Source organism: Canis aureus, chromosome 9 (assembly GCF_053574225.1).
Source record: "Canis aureus isolate CA01 chromosome 9, VMU_Caureus_v.1.0, whole genome shotgun sequence".
Classification (NCBI taxonomy): domain Eukaryota; kingdom Metazoa; phylum Chordata; class Mammalia; order Carnivora; family Canidae; genus Canis; species Canis aureus.
Window position 1 is genome coordinate 11,356,501 of NC_135619.1, and position 6,019 is coordinate 11,362,519.

Genomic DNA, 6,019 nt, shown 5'->3' on the forward strand with positions numbered 1-6,019 from the left:
CTGGGAGAAGACTGTTAATAGGATGATTGTGAGCTAGCCAATGTCCCGGGAAGTAAAAAAAAAAAAAAAAAGAGAGAGAGAGAGAGAGAGAATAGAGTGTGTGCGCATGTGTGTTTGAGGGGGCTAGCTCCCCTTGTCATTTGTTGTTGATTTATATAATTTGGGAAAGGTAGGCTGATATAAATTTGTTAAGTTAAATACAAAAGTGGTTAATAGACAATTATTTTGGAGGTTTTCTTCCTATAGGACAAAAATCATTTGCATTGCTTTTGGACAATATATATACAACTTAACATGAGTATTCACAGTCTGTGCCCTAAAAAATAGTTAATGAACAAATATACATTCCTTAGGGAATTAAATAATCCTCAGGTGGGAGTGTTAGCCCATACTTCAACATGATCTTGAAAAACATCAGGCTAAAGATGGCCCTCTAGTAGGTCCAAGAATATGAACCAGTCATGACCTTTCCCTGAAACCATATTTATCCCTGTTTGTTTACCTCTAAAAATCAAATTGTCCTTGTTTACAAAAAAGAAGAAGGAGGAGGAGAAGGAGAAAAAGAAGAAGTGACCACGATGTGATGATGACAACGGTGGTGGCGGCCCACCTCATGGAGAGCCAGGTAAATGGAAGCATAGTGCCTGAGAGCTGAGAAGGTGGATGGGACTGACAAGAGGTGCCTGTGAATCCAGTGTCTGGACAGGATGAGATGATCATTGTCATTGGTATCACAAAAAACAAAAGCTACAAAGGATCACCGGCCACTGGCATACCAAGAAGCTACCCCACAAGACCGGGCAGAGGCTGCATAAGGTTGCCTGTATTGGGGCGTGGCATTCTGCACCATGGCCTTCTCTGTGGTTCAGGCTGGGCAGAAAAGCTACCATCACCACACTGAGATCAACAAGAAGATCTACAAGACCGGCCAGAGCTACCTCATCAAGGATGGCAAAGTAATTAAGAACAATGCTTCCACTGATTATGATATGTCTGATGGGAGCATCAACTCTCTGGGTGGTTTTATCCACTATAGTGAAGTGATCAATGCCTCTGTCAGGCTGAAAGGCTGTGTGCTGGGAACCAAGAGTCAACAGCTTATTTTCTGCAAGTCCTCACTGGTACAGACCAAAGGACAGGCCCAGAAGACTGACCTCAGCTTCACCATTGAGGTCTTCACCACCTCAGCTTCACCACCTCATCAACACCACTTCCAAGTTTGGCTCTGTCTTATTCCAGACTGTGGAGGAGAAGAAAGCTTTCATGGGACCACTTAAGAAAGACCAAATTGCTAATGTCAGGAACCAAATTGCTAATGTCAGACTGTGCAGCTGATGGCATTGCAATAAAAATTATTTTCCAGTGGAAAAACAAAACAAAAAGAAATACATTGCCAATATTTCTTCATTTATAGCTTTTTATTCTCTTCAGAGGGTCTTTAAGATGGAATTTTTTTTAGATTTTTATGATTTTTTATTAATGATGGCTTTGATTGTGGTATCTCAGAAATCTTTACCTTTTTTTTTTTTTTTAGAAATCTTTACCTTATACAAGATTACAAAGACTTTTTCCTATGATTTTCCGTAGAACTTTTATAACATTAGGTTTTATATTTATGCCCATGATCTCTTTTGAGCTACTTTTTACACATAATACACACGATTACATATCAATCAAAGGTGGGGGCGGGGGATTGTGTGCAATTTTCCCATAATACTTATTTTTTACTGTCGTCATCTCCCCACAGAATTGTTTTTCACCTTTGTCAAAAATCAACTATAAATGTTTGCATAGGTCTCTTTCTGAACTGTATTCTGTTCCATTGATGCATCCTCCTATATTACCATACTGCTCTCTTACTGAGCTCTATAATAAGTCTTCAAATTGAGTAGTACCTCTTGTTCTTTGTTATCTCTTTGTAGCATCTGTTCTTTGCTTCCATTTCTCTATTTTTTCTGACAATTTTTGGATTGTCTATTTTTAATTCCAGTAAAATAAAAATTAACTTGGAGTATTATATTAGTTTCAATGTACAATGTAGTGATTCAATGATTACATACATTACTCAGTGTTGTCCAAGTACTTTTTATGATTCACTTTTTCTCCTTTGTTAGTTAATAATATAAAAACCTTGCAATATATTTCTTCCCAGTCTTTTTTTGCTGTTGTTTTCATACATTATTTTTATGTACATTTTATACTAATACATTATTTTCTGTGTAAGCAATTATCTTTTTAACAGCATTACTGAGCTATAATTCAGATTCTGTAAGATTCACTCTTTTAAAATATCCAATTCAGTATTTTTAGTATAATCACATAATTGCTCGCCATCACTATAATAGAACTTTAGAATGCTTGAATTCCTCCCAAAAGAAACCTATACCCATTAGCTGCCCCATACCTATTCTGAGCCCTAAGCAAGTAATTTTCTGTCTCTATGGAGTCACCTCAATATATTTCATATAAATTGAACCATACCATAAGTGGTGTTTTTTGACTGGACTCTTTCACTTAGTGTATTTTCCAAGTTCATGCATGTTGTAGCATACATCAGGACTTCATTTATCTTTATTGCCAATTGTACTCAATTCCACCTTTCAACTATTATGAAGGATGCTGTGAGGAGCATAAGTCTTCATATGGATGTATGTTTTCCTTTCTCCCAGGAAGAAATGGAACTATCAGGTAATAAGGTAATTCCATGTTTGCTTTTTTTGAGTGTCTAAGTAGCTGCACCATCTTACATTCCCACAAGCAATATAGATTTCAATGTATCCATATCTTCTCCAGGATTTTATTATATGTCCTTTTCATTATTGCCATCCTAGTGGGTATGAAGCTTTCCAGTGTCTATTTTTTCCAATGACTAATAATTTTCAGCATCTTCTCATATATCTATTGGCCATGTGTATATATATTTTTGGAGAAATGTCTATTCAAACCTTTGCTCATTTTTTAATTGTGTTTTCTTTTTATTATTGAACTATAGGAGTTCTTCAGATATTCAGATATTCTAGATTTAAGGCCCTTATTATTTTGAAAAATCAATTTCTAGGGTGCCTAGGTAGCTCAGTCAGTTAAGTGTTTTATTCTTGATTTCGGCTCAGGTCATGATCTCAGGGTTCTGAGAGTGAGCCCTGCACTGGGATCCATGCTAAGCTTGGAGCCTGCTTAAGATTCTCTCTCTCCCTCTCTCTCTGCCCCTGCTCCTTCCCTCTCTTTAAAAATAATCAATTTCTGTTAAAAAAAAAATAAATGAAAGTTGCACTTTTGATAAGGATTACACTGAATCTGGAGTTCAGTTTGGGAGTATTGCTATCCAAACAGTAAGTCTTTCACTGCATAAATGTGAAGTGTCTTATGATTTATTTAGATCTTTAGTTTCTGAAAATGATGTTATATAACTTTCAGTGTACAAATTTTGTAATTCTGTGGTTTTATTTATTTTATTCTTTTGATGTTATTATCCATGAAATTGTTTTAATTTTATTTTCAGAACTTTTATTGCTATTTTATGCAAATATAATAGATTTTTGTGTATTGATCTATATTCTACAGCTTTGCTAACCTTGTTTATTAGCTCCAATAGTGTGCGTTCAGGTGTGCATATTCCTTAGGATATTCTATATACAAAACCATGTCATCTTCAGCAAAGATAGTCTTACTTCTTCCTTCATCATCTGCATAGCTTTTCTTTATCCTGCCTAATATAAGTGTAACATTTGTTGTGGATTTCTTGTAGATGGCCTATTTTTGTATATTGGTAAGGAAAGTCTCTTCTATTTACAGTTTATTGGGTAGTTCTTTTGTTTTGTTTGAGAGAGAGAGAGAAAGACAATGAGCAGGATTGGAGAGGGAGAGGCAGAAAGAGTCCCAAGCAGACTCTGCATTGAGCAGAGAGCCCAATGCAGGGCTCAATGCCATGACCCTGAGATCACAACCTGAGCCAAAACCAAGAGTCAAATGCTCAATCAACTGAGCCACCCAGGCGTCTCTTGAGTAATTTTGTCATTAAATTGTATTAGTTATTTCAAATGTTTTCTGCATCTAGTTAGATGATAATATGGGTTTTATCCTTTACTCAATTAATAAGATTTATTGCATTATTAGTGATTTTCAGATGTTAATCCTTGCATTCCTGAGATCAATTCCACTTAGTCATAGTGTACAACTCTTTGTATATTACTAGATTCAGTTTGATAGTATTTTTTGAGAAGTTTTAAGTGTATCTTAATATTCATAAGAAATATTGGCCTGTAAATCTGTAATGCCTTTGCTTTTGGTATACTGGTTAAAATGGTATCATATAACAAGTTAGGAAATCTTCTTTTTCTGTATTTCAGAAGAATAGGTGAGCTATAGGTATTAATTCTTCTTTGAATGTTTGGTAGAATTCACCAATCAAGTTATCTGGGCCTAGACTTTCCTTTTTTAAAAATATTTTATTTTTTTATTTGAGAGAGAGCACAAAAGAGAGAATGAGCAAGGGGGAGGGGCAGAGAGAGAGAGAGAGAAGCAGACTTCCTGCTGAGCAAGAAACCCGATGCTGGACTCAACCCCAGGACGCTAGAATCATGACCTGAGCTGAAGGCAGACTCTTAAGTGACTGAACTACCTAGGTTCCCAAAGGGTCTGGACTTTTCTTTGTGGGAAGCTTTTAAATTATAATGCTGGTCTATTCAACTATGTTAGGTCTTTTCATATTTTCAATGAAGGGAAGAATAGGGAATAAATATGCAATTATGTGGTCTTTAAAAATTACCTACATAATTCCCTCTTTAAAAAGATGTTTTATTTTTTAATTTTTTATTTAAATTCAATTTAATTAACCTATATTATTATTAGTTTCAGAGGTATAATTCAGTGATTCATCACTTTCATACAACACCAAGTGCTCAATAACTTCAAGTGCCCTCCTTAATGCCCATCATCCAGTTACTTCATCCCCCCACTCACCTCCCCTTCAACAACCCTGTTTGTTCCTTGTAATTAAGTCACTTATGATTTGTCTCCCTCTCTGTTTTTATATTATTTTTCCTCTCCTTTTCCTATGTTCATCTATTTTGTTCCTTAAATTCCACATATGGGTGAAATCTTATGGGACTTGTCTTTTTCTGACTTATTTTGCTTAGCATAATACCCTTAGTTCCATCCACATTGTTGCAAATAGCAAGATTCCATTCTTTTTGATGGCTGGGTAATATTCCATTGTATATACACACCATACTTTCTTTGTCCATTCATCTGTCAATGGACATCTGGGCTCTTTCCATATTTTGGCTATTGTAGACATTGCTGTTATAAACATTGGAGTGCATGTGCCCCTTTGAATCACTATGTCTGTATCCTTTGTATAAATACCTAGTAATGCAACTGTTAGGTGGTAGGGGAGCTCTATTTCTAACTTTTTTGAGGAATCTCCATACTGTTTTCCAGAGTGGCTGCACCAGGTTGCATTCCCACCAACAGTATAAGAGGGGTTCTCCTTTCTCTACATCCTCACTAACAACTGTATTTTCCTGCGTTGTAAATTTTAGCCATTCTGACCAGTGTGTGGTGGTACTCATTGTGATTTTGATTTGTATTTCCCTAGTGCTCAGTGATGTTGAGCATTTTTTCATGTGTCTGTGGCCATTTGTATGTCTTCTTTGGAGAAATGTCAGTTCATGTCTTCTGCCCATTTCTTAACTAGATTTTTTGTTTTTTGCACGTTGAATTTGCTAAGTTCTTTTAGATTTTGGATACTAGCCCTTTATTTGATAAGACATTTGCAAATATCTTCTCCCATTCTATAGGTTACCTTTTAGTTTTGGTTATTATTTGCTGTGCAGAAGTTGTTTATCTTGATGAAGTCCCAATAATTCATTTTTTGCTTTTGTTTCCTTTGATTTTGGAAACATGTCATTGTTTTCTGAGATCCACTGCTTTGATGAAAAGTTGGCTGTTACTCTTATTGTGATTTTTTTTTCTTATTGCATGATGCGTCATTTGTCTCTTGCAGCTTTCAAGATATTTT

General features: G+C 35.6%; 1 pseudogene; it reads left to right on the plus strand.

Annotated features, from left to right (window-relative positions):
* The first annotated feature begins 583 nt into the window (after window positions 1-583).
* Window positions 584-1,335, plus strand: LOC144321346 (large ribosomal subunit protein uL3 pseudogene; annotated as a pseudogene).
* The last annotated feature ends 4,684 nt before the right edge of the window (window positions 1,336-6,019 follow it).